Genomic DNA, 17,628 nt, shown 5'->3' on the forward strand with positions numbered 1-17,628 from the left:
TGAGAGTCCCACTCAATTTCTTGGTTGAGTAGTACAGCTCATGAAACCACATCATAATTTTGTGGCCTTTGGAGAAATTCATTCAGTGTTACAAGTTGCGTTTATTCCTGGAAGAGAACTTCATCAAAGCTAACTTCGCCAAGTATGTTGTCATATCCATTGTTTAAAAAGTTATTGACAGTAAAGAAAATAGCCTGGGAATATAATCTCACACTGCCTTATATGTCAGCAAGACCCATTCTGAAGACCTTCCTTCTTCTCCCTGTATTTGAAAAGTTGGGTTTTCAGACCAGTATTTCGGCTCACATTCCTACATACTAAAGTGCAGTATAGCTGGTGTGTATATGTGTCTGTGTGTGTGTGTACTCAGTCATGTCCAACTCTTTGTGACCCAATGGACTCCTCTGCCCATGGAATTTTTCAGTCTGCAGTGGGTTGCCATTTCCTACTCTAGGGGATCTTCCTGACCCAGGGATTGAACCTACATCTCTTGAAACCTATATATGTGTGTGTGTGTTTAACTTTCAGAGAAATGATGCTAATTTTAGATTTTCAAATGTCTTTAGTTATATTTGTAGACTTTCTTGGTGTTTCTAGAACTTTTTTTTTTAATAAATATATTTTTCTTCCCTTTTATTGGTGGTAATTGAATGTGGGAAGTGTTAGGTGGACATTAATTGCCTGTTAGAAGTAAAGGAGAAGGAAACCCATGATTGGTAAGTCAGTTGATTTTTAATATAGTTACCAAGACAAAAGGGGTAAATGATCTTTTCGGCAAGTAGTAATGGAACAACTGGATTCCCAGATACACAGGAATGAAACTGGACCCTTACCTCACACCATACACAAAGTTAATACAAAATGAATCAAAGATCTAAATATAAGCGCCAAAACTGTGAACCTCCTAGAAGAAAATGTAGGTGTAAATCTTCACAAACTTGGATTAGGCAGAAGTTACTTGATGCAATACCAAAAGCATAAGCAGCAAAATGAAGAACAGGTAAAGTGGATGTCATCGAACTTAAAACTTTCAAAGGAAATTATGAAGAAAGTGAAGAGACATCTCACAGAAAGGGAGAGAATGTTTGCAAATCATTTTTCTGTTAAGGACTAGTATCTGGGAACTCTTAAAATTCCACAATTAAAAAAAAAAAACTCTTAGAACTACATAGCAACAAATCCAGTTTGAAAATGGGCAAAGGATTTGAATAGAAATTTCTCTTAAGAAAATACACAAATGGCCAATTAACACATGGAAAGATGCTCGTATCATCGGTCATTAGAGAAGTGCAAACGGAAACCACTAGTATGACTAAAGTAAAAAAGGTGGACAGTAATAAGTGTTGGGGAGGATGAGGAGAAACTGGGACCCTCATACAGCTGAGGCTGTAAAATCACACAACCCTTTTGTGAAATAGCTTGGCAGTTCCTCAAAAGGTTGAATATAGTTACCATAATAGCCAGCAGTTCCACTCCTAAGTACATGCCCAAGAGAAGTAAAAAAAAAAAAAAATACGTGCATAAAAACTTATACCTGAATGTTTTTAGCAACATTATTCATAATAGCTAAAAAGTAGCAATGCTCACATGTCCATCAACTGAATGGATGAACAAAATGTGATATATTCACACAGTGGGCTATTATTCAACCATAAAAAGGTTGACTTTACCAGCAAAGGTCCGTCTAGTCAAAGCTGTGGTTTTTCCAGTAGTCATGTACAGATGTGAGAGTTGGACTATAAAGAAAGCTGAGTGCCAAAGAATTGATGCTTTTGAACCGTGGTGCTGGAGAAGACTGTTGAGACTCCCTCGGACTGCAAGGAGATACAACCAGTCCATCCTAAAGGAGATCAGTCCTGAGTGTTCATTGAAAGGACTGATGTTGAAGCTGAAACTCCAATACTTTGGCCACCTGATGCAAAGAGCTGACTCATTGGAAAAGACCCTGATGCTGGGAGGGATTGAAGGCAGGAGGAGAAGGGGACAACAGAGGAGGAGATGGTTGGATGGCATCACCGACATAATGGACATGAGTTTTGAGTAGGCTCTGGGAATTGGTGATGGACAGGGAAGCCTGGCGTGCTGCAGTCCATGGGATCACAAAGAGTCAGACACGACTGAGGAACTGAACTGAACTGAAAAAGGAATGAAGTACTAATAGATGCCACAATGTGGATGAACCTTCTAAACATTATGCTAAGTGAAAGAAGCTAATCACAAAAGGTCATGTATTTTATGATTCCATTTATGTGAAATGTCCAAAATTCATAGAAACAGAGGTAGACCAGTAGCTGCTAGGTCCTGAGGGGAGAGGAGAGTGGACAATGACTGCTAACAGGTTTCTGGAATTAGACAGTGGTGATGGTTATACCAAGTCTGAATTAGTTAAAAAAACAAAAACAACAATTAAACTGTATACTTTAAAGGGGCTTCCCAGGTGGCACTAGTGGTAAAGAACATGCCTGCCAATGCGGGAGATATAAAGAGATCTGGGTTCGATCTCTGGGTCGGAAAGATCCCCTGGAGGGGAGGGCATGGCAACCCACTCTAGTATTCTTGCCTAGAGAATCCCTTGGACAGAGGAGCTTGGCTACAGTCCATGGAGTTGCACAGAGTCGGACATGACTGAAACGACTTAGCACAGCACACATGAACTTTAAAAGTCTAAATTTTGTTGGCTATGAATGATATCTTGACTTTTAAAAATGGATACATATTGGTATAAAACATTCAAGCTTTCTGGTAATAAAACATATGAAAGAAAATAGAAATACTAAATAAAATAATAAAGTATCAAGTGTTGACTAAACAAATGGGAAAAAAAAGAAAGGAGATGAAAATAAGGCAAAACCTACTTTTCAGATGACGGTTTTCAAATGTGTTTGAAGGTGTGTTCTAGATGGGAGGGGCATTATAACCCAACAGTGGTTGTGGAAGGCGTATGTGTCTGCCAGGCGGTTTGGAACACAGTGATGAATAAGCCCCTGGACCTTTGTTTGCAGGCATTTGCAGAGTTATGGAAGGGGGAGGTGGGAGGCAGGTCAGGGAGATAGACAAGTCAGAAGTCTGCTGAGGCACTGGGACACAAAGGATAATGCATCCCTGTTGAGGGGTCAGAGCCTTTGTAAAAGCATTAGAAGTTACAACTCGATTACTTGGAGAGTTGGGTGTGTGTCTCCTCTGCTTGGGAAGAGGGTGAGGGTGGCTGATTCCAGCCAGGGAATATATATATATGCAGATGAAAGGGAGAAGGCAATGGCACCCGACTCCAGTACTCTTGCCTGGAAAATCCCATGGATAGAGGAGCCTGGTAGGCTGCAGTCCATGGGGTCGCTAAGAGTCGGACACGACTGAGCGACTTCACTTTCACTTTTCACTTTCATGCATTGGAGGAGGAAATGGCAACCCACTCCAGTGTTCTTGCCTAGAGAATCCCAGGGACGGCGGGGCCTGGTGGGGTGCCGTCTATGGGGTCGCACAGAGTCGGACACGACTGAAGCGACTTAGCAGCAGCAGCAGCAGGGGATGAAAGAGGCTGTCTAGCTCTGTTGACAGTACAGTAAAAGAGCATTTCTGCTACATCGGTATCCATTTCCCTGGGCAAAGAAGGTGTGATTTTTCCATTGGGCACATAAGGGTGACATGTGTTTTGTGTGTTGGGGGGAGCTGATTTGGGTGTTGTCTGAGCCAGAAAGGGGGCTCCATGGAGGAGAAGGGAGGGTTGATGGGTTGGGTCTTCAGTGGCTGGAAAGGGGTTGTGACTGCCTGAGGAGATGCTTTTCCCCCTGAGGAGGGAATACAGAGGAGGGATGTCAAGCAATGGCAGGTTAATCTTCAAGGTTCCTATTAAAGTGCCAACCAGAGCAGATGGATACCATGTGTCGCCAGATGTCGCCTTACGAAGCCAACAGCATCCCTTATGCAGAACTCCAGCTAGAGTTGAATCTTGAGGAACATCAGACAAACACCTATTGAGGAATACTCTATTTTTTAAAGTGGAGAATTGTGTTTTTGAAAAATGTCATGATCATAGAAAGTGAAGAACAGCTGTAGTCACATCACAACTAAAGGCAATCCCTGGTCCTAAACTGGACCCTGGACTGGGTCAGGAAGTGCTGAACAGGACATTATTGGGCCAAATGACAAAATGGAAGCGTGGACCATAGATGAGGTGAAAGTACAGGATCAATGTTAAATTTACTGCAGTTGATAATTGAGCTGTAATCATGTTAGAAAATATCCTTCTTCTTAGGAAATGGACACTGAAATAAATTTCAAACGGCAATAGTATATGTAACTTCCAAGTAGCACAGGAAAGTATGTCACAGGTACAATATATACCATACATATGAAATATTATATGTGTACATACAGAGAGAACATGAATGATAAAGCACATGGATGAAATGTTAACAGTAGGTGACTTTGGGTAAAGAGTAGTCTGTGTGTTATTACTCTTGCAACTTTTATGTAAGCTTGCAATTATTTACAAATAAAAATCTAAGAGAAAGTGCTCATGGAAGAAGCAGCTCTACATATCTGTCGATCGTGCAGGGCTGGGATGTGAAGCCAGCTTGATTCTTCCAGCCAAGGAGGGACTCTTCTGCTCTCCTTGTCCTTCGTCTCTGTCCAAATCCCCTGCATCCACCACGGAGGGACCGGAAAGTGAAGTGGGCATGATGGGGATACAGTGGGAAGGATGGGGGTGTAAGTGAAAAACTTGGCTTGAAATAATACTGGCAGCTTTGATCATTATAAGTGTTTAGATACTTTGAATTTCTGAATTGGTACTGTTGGCAACTGGTAATTGTTGATGTCTTGCTGTTTTTTTAAATGTAATTTATTTAAATGTAATTTATCATTTTTGGCTGCACTGGGTCTTCATTGCTGTACACGGGCTTTCTCTAGTTGCGGTCAGTGGGGGCTACTCTCTAATTGCAGTACACAGGCTTCTCGCTGTGGTGGCTTCTCTTGTTGCAGAACACGGGCTCTAGAGCATACTGGATCTGTAGTTGTGGCACATGGGCTTAGTTGCCCTGCAGCATGTGGAATCTTCCTGGACCAGGGATTGAACCCATGTCCCCTGCACTGGCAGGCGTATTCTTAACCACTGGACAACCAGGGAAGTCTTTTTTTTTTTTTTTTTCAATATCTAGGGACAGAGGGAATAATTTTTCCCACTGAATAGATGAGTCTTTAATGTTCCATGCACCTGTTACACAAGTCATAAGGGTAGGAGAAGGGGACGACGGAGAATGAGATGGTTGGATGGCATCACCAACACAATGGACATGAATTTGAATAGGCTTCAGGAATTGGTGATGGACAGGGAAGCCTAGTGTGCTGTAGTCAGTGGGGTCACAAAGAGTTGGACACGACTGAGCAACTGAACTGAAGGGAGAAAACATTGTTTGGGATCCTGGAGGAAGGAGCAATGACAGCATCATGGTGTGGGGGTAGGAGGGGGAACAGGGAAGCCTCTCTAGGGACTTGGGCCCTTTGAGGTGAGCTGAAAGCATGAGGGATGAAGAGTAGGCTAGTCAGAAAATGGCCATGGTGCTGACGCAGTTGGTGACCTGGGAATACAGTTTCAGGCAGAGAGAACAACTTGATAAAAATACAGAAGAGTGACATATGGTGCATGTTTGTGAGAACTGTGTTTTGGAAGGGTGAGAGCTGGGTGTTGGTGGAGGAGCATTTTAAAGAAATCAAACTGGAGAGCTGGATGGGCCAAGCGAGGGACCACCCATCCTTGGCTGATGTCCTTCTACCACACTGACATCTGAGGCATCTGAACGCTTTGCTTGCCAAACACCCTGAAGGCTGTACTGGTAGGACTGGGGAGTCCAAGCAGCTGGCAGTGACTTCAGTCTCTTAGAATGTTGCCACTCAGAGCAGTTGCCAGGCCAGGAGCTTCTCAGACCCCTCCCCACATCCACTCAATCAGTGCCTGCATGTCAACAACAGATGATTGGTCTTCATATCAATGTTTGAAAAATGCTGCTTTGAGAATTAGTTTATTCTGTGCGTTGGTGTTTCCCAGGGTACAGCTGGGGACAAATCACATTAGAATCACCTGGCTGATTTCACATAGTGGGATAATCTCTTGGTCCATCCATATTGTTGCAAATGGCATTATTTCATTCTTTACTATGGAAGTAAGTCAAGCAAAGGCAAATATTATATGGTGTCATTTATATGTGAAGCCTAAAAAATGATGCAAGCGAACTTACTTACAAAACAGAAATACACTCACAGACATGGAACACAAATTTATAATTACCAACGGGGAAAGGAGGGGGAGGGATAAATTAGGACTTTGAGATTAGCAGGTACATATTGCTATATATAAAATAAAAAGCAAGGACCTACATGTATAGCACAGGGGACATCTTGTAATAACCTATAAAGGAAAAGAATCTGGAAAAGATACACATGTGTTTTATATATATATATATATGTATGTATAATTGAATCACTCTGCTGTACACTTGAAATTAACACAACATTGTAAATAAACTATACTGCAATAAAAAAACAGAAGAATCACTTGGAGAAGAATCACAAAGAAGAATCACATAGTTAAAAATAGGAATTCCTAGGCTCCAAACCTACAATGTTGTATTAATTTCTACTGTACAGCAAAGTGAATCAGCCTTATGTATACATATATCCCCACCATTTTTGGATTTCCTTCCCATTTAGGTCACCACAGAGCACTGAGTAGACTTCCCTGAGCTACGATGAGTAGATTCTCATTAGTTATCTATTCTATACATAGTATCAGTAGTGTGTGGAGAATTCCCTGGTGGCTCAGTCGGTAAAAAATCCACCTGCAATGCAGGAGACCTGGGTTTGGTCCCTGGGTCAGGAGGAATCCCTGGAGAAGGAAATGGCAACCCGTTCTAGTATTCTTGCTTGGAGAAATCCCATGGACAGAAGACAGTCCACAAGGTCACAGTAGTCGGACTCAACTTGGCAACTAAACCACCACCATCAATAGTGTTCAGTTCAGTCTCTCAGCCATGTCCAGCTCTTTGCGACCCAATGAACCACAACACGCCAGGCCTCCATGTCCATCACCAACTCCTGGAGTCCACCCAGACTCCTGTCCATTGAGTCAGTGATGCCATCCAACCATCTCATCCTCTGTTGTCCCCTTCTTCTCCTGCCCTCAATCTTTCCCAGCTTCAGGGTCTTTTCCAGTGAGTCATCTCTTTGCATCAGGTGGCCAAAGTATTGGAGTTTCAACTTCAACATCAGTCCTTCCAATGAACACCCAGGACTGATCTCCTTTAGGATGGACTGGTTGGATCTCCTTGCAGTCCAAGGGACTCTTAAGAGTCTTCTCCAACACCACAGTTCAGAAGCATCAATTCTTCAGCGCTCAGCTTTCTTCATAGTCCAACTCTCACATCCATACATGACTACTGGAAAAACCATAGCCTTGACTAGACGGACCTTTGTTGACAAAGTAATATCTCTGCTTTTGAATATGCTGTCTAGGTTGGTCATAACTTTCCTTCCAAGGATCAGTAGTGTACATATGTCAATTCCAATGCCTCCCCCTCCAAGTCAGTTTTAGAAAGAGAGCTCTAGCCATCAAGTAGAGTTTCGTATGCAGCAAACAAAGAAGGTGGTTTTGAGACATGGTAAGAGTCTGGAATGCTTCCCTCCCCACCACCTACTTTGTCCATTTTGTCAATTTGGGTCATTTGAGCACATTGATTCTTAAGAATAAGGGAGAGGAAGGTTTAATCCTGTGGTTCTCGAGGTGTGGGGGGAAGCATTCTTGACTGTAAGACCTGGAAGATGGTGTGCTATGATACCTGGAATATAGAGACCCTGGCTGCTGCCAGGGTTCTCCCCACAGAGAATTAGAGATGATTCCCAGAGTGTCAGGACTGGCGCTCAGAAACCCTGGTGTGATCATTTTGAAGGGAGGTGTCATTTTTGAGGTGACTCCCTGGAGAATTGCTGCTCTAATAAGTCACTATTTTGCATGGAAATGTGTTGTGTCTTTCAGGCAGGTGTTCTGGAGGAGAGAAAAAGCTCAACAGTCATTTTTTTTTTTTGAGATATTTTGACTTAAAAGGCTGTTTGATGGTAGGCTGTGTTTGCTAGGATTAAAAATATAAATAAAGAAAACATAAGTCATGATATAAATGAAGACAGTAGGTTTTTTTTTTTTTTTTTTTTCTGTATCTAGGTTAAATATATGACATCTTTGAATGGCTCTTGATTTGTTTATGTAGTTCCTTTTCACTGAATAAGGGTGAGTGAAAGGGTCCCTTTGGAAGCAGTCTCTTCACTGTGGGTATGCTTTAGTACGTAAAAAAAAAATTTTTTTTTAATATATGTATGTAGGGAGTGGTCCATCTGTTGCAGGGAAGGGGCTGGTTGGGGAACCCTGGGTTGGAAGCACAGAGGGACCCAGAGTGGGGTCACTAGGTCTGCAGTGGAGACCAGGACAGTAAAGGAACAGAGTAAGCGAATGGGGCTGTGTCTTCCGTTGGTTGTTGGTGTCCACTTGCCTTCTTGCCTCTCTGTGGAGAAATGAATGCAAGCCAGCAGTGACAGCTTTGCTCAATCGGCTAAGGGTGCCTTGAACACCACATGGAGAGCATGGGAGGGAAGGGCGCAGGGGAGGGAAGGGCGCACGTGAGGTCAAAGGGTGATGGCCTTCTTCCCCGAGTAGGGGCAGGAGGAGGGCCGGCAGGCTGGCGGTATTAGCCTTTCTCTTCTAGCCGATGGTCCTGATCAGGAAGTCTGACCCACTTCGTGGAAAAGCAGGATAATTCTGGGGGTGATGTGATTATACATTACAGATTTCTCCACCTTCTCACTCTTCCTACATCATCCATCCCTCTTCCTGTCTTGCCCACTGGCCCGAGCAGTAGATGCTTCAGACACCCTGCAGTTACCTGCTGGCTCTTCTGTCTTCCTGAGGACCCTCGGGGACCAGGTTTTCCAGTACACAGAGGCTTAAGAAATGTTTGTTGAGTGAAGTAGAAATCAGACTTAGGAGAAACAGTGTACACTGTCTTCGTGTTATGGGAATTTCTGATAGCAAACGTATTTTTCCAGGAGGCTCTTGGAATGACCAACCCAATAGCTTCTGTAAATCTTTCAGGCTAGATGTCTAAGACCTTCTGAATGCGCTTTGTAGATGTGACATATCCTCAGAGGTTCACATGTGCTATAATTTTTGAAATAGCCAGGGCTGTGCGCTGTGAGATTGCGTTTTCCTTGAGAGAGACTGAGCATGTAGAGTTCTACACAGCAAGGTTTTTAACCCAAAGTCCCCAATTTTGTTTATTCATATATCTAACATAGAGCTGGGCGTCCTCTCTGTTTGTGCATTTCTTAACTTTTTGACAAGTCCATCCAGCTGTTTACTCATTTCCAAAATATACTGGTTTTCAGATAGATTTACAAATTACACCAGATTCCATGTATAACAGGCTTTTCTCCTTCCCCCTTCCTTCCTTTTTTTTTTCTCCTCTCTTTCTCTGTCCCTCCCTCTTTCCCTTCTTTTTTCCCTTTGTTTCTTCTCTCTCCTTAAAAGTAGCCTTGTTTTGAACTTGGTGAATATTTGATGGATTTTTGTAGAAGGTTCACACTTGAAAATAAATTTCATAGATGATTTTGAATATACAAAAAGGTCTTTTATTATAAAAATTGTAAAGTACATATACAAATTGAGAGAATAATAATATGATGAACCACCATGTACCCTCTACACACCTTTACTGTTAACAATTCATGGTTCATCTCATGTCATCTCTCTCCTCCCAGCTCCCTTTCCCCAATTATTTTGAAGCAAGTGTCATCATGGCCCTTCATTACAGATTGCATTTTTCAACTGCTTCCTATTAATGGTTTAAAACCATATGAATAGAGAAGGGCATCAGTGGGGAAAAACCCTCCTCAGTCCGAGTCCCCCTGGTCATCAGGCTTGGGGCCAGGGAATGCTCACTGCCCTCCGTGCCCAGAGTGTCCTGCAGTGAACAAATAACGGAGGCCCTTTGGGGAACCAGTGATGTCATCTCCCTTCCGCCCTTCCTCCTCTCCATTATGTACCAGCAAATACCCAGCCCCAACCCTGGCAAAACAAAGCATGTTTTCGCAGCCACGGAAGTCAGACACTATTGTTAACCTTTTACATGAAGGAAAAGTTTGGTTTTCTATTATCAGCAAGACCATCCTCCTTATTGTGAGAACAGCTACTACTTCATTTTTTTTCCCCTTAAGGTATTACACACACACACACACGCTACACACGCACAGAGATGCACAAATCTTAAATCTCAGCGCTGCTCAATTTTTAAATCCAACTGAATCCCCATGACCCTCATCCACATTGAGGTAGAACATCTCCAGCACCCCAGAAAGTGCCCCTTCTCCAAAGGGCACCCCAGAAATACCCCCCTCAAAATGTGACTGCTATTCTGTCTAGCTCTTGGTAAATTTTGCCTCTTGTTGAACGTCATGTGAGTGGATTCATTCAGTATAAATGGATTCTTTTTGCCTTGGTTTTTTTCACTTCAAATAAAGTTTGTAAAGTACATCCATGTTGTTCCGTGTAACAGTAGCTTGTTTCTACTGCAGCATAACCATCCAGCATTGCAGTTTTGTGTGAAGATGTCATGTGTTTATCCATTCTGTCTTAGCAGCTAATATTTGTTTACTCTGTGCCATAATCTGTACTAAGTGCTTTAAGTGAAATAGTTAATCTTTTAGGTTAGTTTGTGTTACCCATTGTGATTATTGCCCTTTTATAGGCAAGAGATGAGCTAATTTCCCCCAGGGTCATACAACTAACATATAATAGAGCTGTTTAAACCGAGTCTTCCAGTTTCCAGACCAATGCACAGCTCAGTGCTTCCATATTGGGCTTTCTTTGACTTGTCTGACGTGATCTGTAAGCTTCCAGAGACTAGAGCAGGTCTTCGAGCTCTGTGGTCCTTGGAGATGATCTGTTTTCTAGAGGAAGACCTATGGACACAGAGAGCTTAAGTAACCTGGCCATGGCTGCTTAGCTAGTGAGTGGTGGAGCCAGGGCTGGAATCCTGCTTCCCAGATTCCTTGTCTCTTATTTTTGTTGGCATTTGTTTATTTCTATCACCAGCAGAGTGCAATATGTTTCATTACTCAATGGGTCAGCTCACACTTTTACTTGCAAACAACAGAAACTGACTAACCTAAGCCACAGAGGAAGTTATTGGGAGAATATTGATCACTCGCAGAGTAAATAGGGCAACAGAGAACCAGACTGAGGTGCTAAGAGAAGCAGGCTCTTGACACTTCCCCAGACATCTGGCCCTGCTCCCACAAGCAGTCTTTAACTTGCAGTGGGACTTCGTATCCGTCTGTCCAGGTGCAGAGGCCAGGACAGAGGCCATAGCTGTCTAAGTGAAGGCAGCTTTCTGTGTTTCCTGGAAGGGATCGCTGGCCCCTTCTGTCAGCCACAATGGGAAGCGGCCTTGCCTTCCCCATTAATTTTTTACTTTTCTTCTCTGGGTTAAAGTTGATCTATATTCAATAATCCTTGCAAAAAGGTGAGTCAAAATTGAATTGGCCAAGTTCAATGATGACCTAGATGGGTGGTATGGTAGGGAGGTGATATATATATACATATGACTGATTCACTCTGTTGTTCAGCAGAAAGTAACACAACATTGTAAAGCAGTTATACTCCAATAAAAAGCAAATTAAATTGGCCAAGCCAAAGAGGTCAAAAAAGGGAAGTGTCTCCCTACATTTCTGGTTTTTTTAATGTGTTTATGGATGATGGTTCTGCAACCAGGAAAGATGATAAAGTTTACAGGATAGCAACCGTGGGTGTCCTCAGTCTAAAAAAGCATCTGGTCACTTACGTGGGAAAAAATTACCTTGCTGCCCTTTGTCCCTCAGGAACAGTGTCTGTTTTCTGCAGACAAGTAATGGAAGGTTGATTTGGCAGTTCCATTTGGAAAATGTCACCAGACTTCAAAGAGCTTCTTCTGTCCCGGCTTGGGAAATGTGGTTCGCATGCAACAGACACAGCAGCGTGCTGTGCTGCTTTCCTCTTTAAGTGAAGTGGACTTAATTACTTGTTTGTGGAAGGCTTTTGTTGGAAGTAAGGGGTTTTCCTTTTGTGAACTGCCACTGAAGACTGTTCTTCCACCTTGAGTGTCCAGTCATTCATTCATTGATCCTGAATTTACTGAGTACACTTGAGACAGGATGATACAGAAGTCAGACAAGGTCTACTGTCGTGAAACTGCTGGTCTCATAAGTCGAGTTGGGAAAATCCTTAACACCCAGTGATTTTTGTTTTCCCCTTTCATTGCTTCTTTGGACTCTTAACTCCCTTGGTGGGAAATTAACATTCCACTTTCTCTTTGTTGATCACATTGTCGGTGCCTTCTGAAATGTTTATTTTGTTGCCTCTTAACCTTTTTCAAAAGAAGATACGTATGATCAACACTTAAAAATTTTCTTGAATTCATGTAAATTTACCCTTGATTTCTCCCTATATAAAATTATATTTATGTATGCTGGCTGAATGAAGAGTTTTTTTAAAAAAATAACTTGTTGACTATTTGTCTCTTTGATCAGTGAGGTGGGTTACAAGAGCTCAGATTCTTTGCAATAAGGGCCTGTTTGCCTAGTTAACTGCCACCACATCAGCCAGGAGGTAGGGTAAGAGATAGTGAAATGGATGCTTGGCAAACTGGAGGACAGATTGCAGCAGGGGTTGGTTCGGTCTTTAGCAAACTCATTTCTTCTTCCTGAGCATTCAACTAAAGTGCATTTCTTAGTTCCTGACGTCACGGCAGGGTGGAAGGGCTGTGTCATTGGTTATCACTGATGACCTGTGAGCACGAGTTTAATATTTCTTTCAGGCCAGTGAGCTCAAGAGAAGATGTGACTTCTCATGGCTCTTTTTCCTAGAGAATCCTTCCACATACTGAAGTGCGAGATCTGGTGGCCTAGGAGAGATTTCTCAGAAATGTTTTGTCTGGCAGAGAGTTGCTGGATTATATATTAGATTATATATTGCTTTTTGTCACCCTGTAGTGTAAAATGATATCTCAGTATGATATTGAACAGTGCTTTAGTATTAAAAGGTCATTTATAAAAGTTAAAGACTTTCATGGGTGCATGGGTTGGAGGAGGAATTGCTTCATAGATACAGGTTTTCCTCTTGGGAGTGATTAAAATGTCTCAAAACTTAGAAGTGGCGATTGTACAACATTGGGAATGCATGGAATGCCGCAAAATTGTTCACTTGAAGCCAGTTAATTTTATGTGAATTGAACCAAAAAAGTCAAATATTGATAAAGTGCAGAATAAAAATAACACTCCTATGTCTGGCACCTCACGCCTTCCCACTTTGTAGAGGCAACAACTTAAAACATGTTGACATTTTCTTTTGGTATTTACCACTGTATTTCTGGATGATATGTGTCTCTTAATGCCTGTAGATTAATCTCTTTTAAATATCACCTGTTCACACCCTGTTATTATAGATGAGGGTGGCTTCTGACACCTCCCTGTGCACCCTCCATCCTCTAGGTAAGGTTATATCACATCTTTTGGCTAAATTTATATCTAGTGTTAGCTTCTTATGACTGTAAGTGTTGTTCACTGTTGAGCTAAAGACATACTAGATTTTTTAAAAAAATATTGAAGTATGATTGATATACAATGTTTTGTTAGTTTCAAGTGTATGACAAAGTGATTCAGAGATACACACACATTCTTTTTTAGATTCTTCTCCATTATAGGTTATTAAAAGGTATTGAATATATAAACGAAGATGGAAAGAGGATCCCTCCATCGATCAGTTCCACCCATCCATATTCTTTCCATGTTCATTTATTCCAACTTGGGAAGATGTACCTAAGATTCTTAGGAGATGAACTTGCATTTTTTTGTTTTTAATTTTCACTGTATTGGGGTTTTGTTGGGGGAAGGGGAAAAGGAGAGGGAAAGTCTTTATTCTGTCCTCTGAAAACTAGTTTTGAATCAAGTTCAAGCCTTTGTAAGCCTCAGTTAACATATTCTCTAGGTTTAGTTACATCTCCCGAGCCAGGGTGGGTCACTGCATCGTATTTGTTGTACTGATTTCCTTGATTCTCCTCTTTTCTCTCTGGCACCCCATCCTTCCTTCTCTTCTGCCCCCACCCCCTTAAATTACTGGCTGTCCTGTATTTTCAGTTGACAGACAGCCCTCTGAACATTTCAGCTTGGTTGTCTCATACGCGTCTCAAACCAACCATAGCCAAAAGAAGATTCTTGACTTCTGTTCTCCTCTAAATCCACCCCATCCCAGCCTTCCCTTTCTTAGTAGGCACCATGATCAAGAAGAAAGCTCCCATAGAAACATCAGCCAGGTTCCTCTTTGCTTAAAGTCCTTTGCTACTTTCCCACTGCTTTTGTAGGACAGGCATTGCCTCCCTGCGGCCCACCTACAGAACAGATACACGTGTCTGCCATCAGGGACCTTCCATTCTAGAGTTCAAGGTTGTGGAGGACAGCGAGGAACTGGCTTTCAAGTATTCTTCCGGCAGACTTTATTTTCTCACTAAGTCTCTGATGTGTGTTCCCTCCGAGGTTGGCTGCTTTGCCTTCTCACCCCACCCCAGGACCCCTTACATTAAGGTGGGCTCCAAGCACACATGTGACTCCTGTTGCTCCTGTCTTCCGCAGCCGAGCACCACAGTCCTTAGGCCACGGTTAACACATCTGCGAAGCAGTTGAGTGTTCTCCCTCCAGCTGAGTTCTAGAATGCTGTCTAAACCATGGAGGACCATCTCTGGCCCCCTTTCAGGCCACGCGCCCTTTAACACTTACCCCAGTCCCTCCATTCAGCTAACTTCTCCTTTGCCGGCCCAGTGTGGCATCTGCTAAAGCTTAGGAATATTCCAAAGTAATTTTTTTGAAAGCTGAGTTTAGTTTATTCTTCAAAGACCTGAAAAAAACACTTGTCACATAAAAGATCTTTGTGACATTTCTTTGGGGCGAAATCAAAGCGCAGGGTGGGCATGTGTGTGTATATGCACATATATAGACACACATGCATACTTGCTTCCCCCAAACAGGTAAAATTTTTGCACTGGATTTCCTATATTTGTGCATTTCTATACTTAGCACAGTATTAAGATCCAGCAGAACTTTAATTTTGTCCTGTTGTGCCGTCCAAATAGCAAAGGGCAATACAGAGCCGCCGAAGCACAGAATTTCAGAAGGTTACTTTAACATCCCATTTGAATTGCTTAATTTAATTTTCACTTCGAATCAGTTGCTAAGCAACTGGGAAGGCAGGACAAAATCAGCAAGGCTAATTTGGTTCTGTTACTAGTGTGTGAGCGTTGCTTATATTTACATAGATGGTTAGTTGTAAAAATGCTTAACCCAGTACAGTGCTGTTTTATCCAAGAAAAATAGTTGCTGTGGAAGTTACAGCAAGACTTTAATTGGATTGACAGTGCTTCAGTTCACACTGTCATCTTAGGTAATGGAAATTATCTGAAATTTTGAGCCTATTGGTAGTCCATTGGTTTGTTAAGTGGGGTGCTTGACTTGGCTGTACTATGAACAGTTGTAAAAGGATTCTATCCAATGCATGTTAATCCTTTGATATTATAGATCCGGTTGATCCTCAAACCAACTTAAGCCAAATTATTGAGGGGGTGGTAATGCATATACTTTAGCTATCATCATATGAATTGTTTTAGAGGAAAAAAACAATTTTCTCAGTATCTTCTTACTGATGAAAATTGAAATTGTTAACCTCAATTGACCCATAAAGTAAATCATATATCAAATATGAATACTGGTGACTGAAATGTTACGAATTTTTTTGTGTGATGTCATACGCTTATCAAGGAAGTCACTGTGGCCCAGTACATATGCCGCCCTCTATCCTGTGTCAGAGATAAGACGTTTAACGCTGGCCAGTGGTCTCATGGTTGTATGTGATTGTTCTCAGGGCGAATGGAGAGTTCACATGGTTCAAACTGGTAGAAAAACTGTCTTTCAGTGATGTTGTGAAGTTGCCACTGATGGAGTACATAACAATGACCTGTGACTTTCATTGGGATGGAGAGAGCAGTCCTATCTTTTAAACCAGTTTCCTCCCCTGCCCTTTGTTCTGTAAAGACCTGGATAGCGTCTTTCATGTTCACTAACAATTACTTTCAATAGATGAATTGTATTCTTGATAAAGATGGCTTTTATATTTACCTTATAACTGCTTGTGACTGCGTAATGAAGAAGGAGATTTGTAGAAATAGGAAAGTACCTTCTATTTCTACAGTTATGTGATTTCAGTTTTTTTCTGAATGATGTCAAGTATTTGTACTGGACTTAGTAAGAGTTCATTGATTCCAACTAGAAGAAAGGTGGTCTGAATTAGAAGAAAGTCTTAGTGTCTACGGGCTTCCCAGGTGGCGCAGTGGTAAAGAGTCCACTTGCCAATGAAGGAGACACAAGAGACATGGGTTCACTCCTCAGTCCTGGAAGATCCCCTGGAAAAGGAACCCACTCCAGTGTTCTTGTCTGGGAAATTCCACATGAACAGAGGAGGCTGGTGGGCTCCAGTCCATGGGGTCACAAAGAGTTGGACACGACTGAGCAGAGACACTTAGTGTCTATGTACTTGAGAGCAAATGAGTATTTCTCGCTTTGAGATCATTGTTTGGCTAAGACAGTAACTAGGTATTTACTTGTCCTGTCAGAAAATGTTTCTGTGGACAGATAAGAATAAGTCTACCATTAGGAGACTGAATTTCTTTAAAGGCTTGGTCTGATCTACTTTCTGAGTACAGTTTTTCCAGATCTGGGTGTTAATTCCAAATTTATTATTAATTTACTCTATAAATACCATTTGAAAATCCTTTATATAAAATGGTAGAATTTTTAGAGAGTGAGTATAAATTTTAAGATTAGTTTTTTAGAAGTTATTTCTAAACGTTTTTGACAGTGTATCGCAGTGAAAAATGTTATATGAAAATATCCCTAAACTTTGTGTATGTATGTGTGTTTAAAAGTTATATACATGTGTTACTGTAATAATGTATACTTTATAAAAACAAGCAGGAAAACAGACAACGAAAAAGATTATGATTAAACAAAATAATGCAGTGTCCTCTTAACCATGATTAGCACACTATCAGGTATATGAATGCTTAAGGCATTTGATTGCTTTGAGTAAAGTTTATCATTAGAGGCAACATGTTAAGTATTTTATTTATTTATTTATTTTTTAGAGTTTCTTATTTATTTATTTAATGTATTTTATTTTATTTTTAACTTTACAATATTGTATTGGTTTTGCCATATATCAACATGAATCTGCCACAGGTATACACGTGTTCCCCATCCTGAACCCTCCTCCCTCCTCCCTCCCCATACCATCCCTCTGGGTCGTCCCAGTGCACCAGCCCCAAGCATCCAGTATCGTGCATCGAACCTGGACTGGCGACTCATTTCATATATGATATTATACATGTTTCAATGCCATTCTCCGAAATCATCCCACCCTCTCCCTCTCCCACAGAGTCCAAAAGACTGTTCTATACATCGTGTCTCTTTTGCTGTCTCGTATACAGGGTTATTGTTACCATCTTTCTAAAT

At 41.6% G+C, this 17,628-nt stretch overlaps 1 protein-coding gene across 7 annotated transcripts in view; it reads left to right on the forward strand.

Moving 5' to 3' along the window:
- ITPR1 (inositol 1,4,5-trisphosphate receptor type 1) overlaps positions 1–17,628 on the forward strand; it is a 352,733-nt gene that overhangs the window by 111,842 nt on the left and 223,263 nt on the right. The gene's annotated exons all lie outside the window — the stretch shown is intronic.

The sequence above is a fragment of the Bos indicus x Bos taurus genome, chromosome 22, assembly GCF_003369695.1.
Source record: "Bos indicus x Bos taurus breed Angus x Brahman F1 hybrid chromosome 22, Bos_hybrid_MaternalHap_v2.0, whole genome shotgun sequence".
Lineage (NCBI taxonomy): Eukaryota > Metazoa > Chordata > Mammalia > Artiodactyla > Bovidae > Bos > Bos indicus x Bos taurus.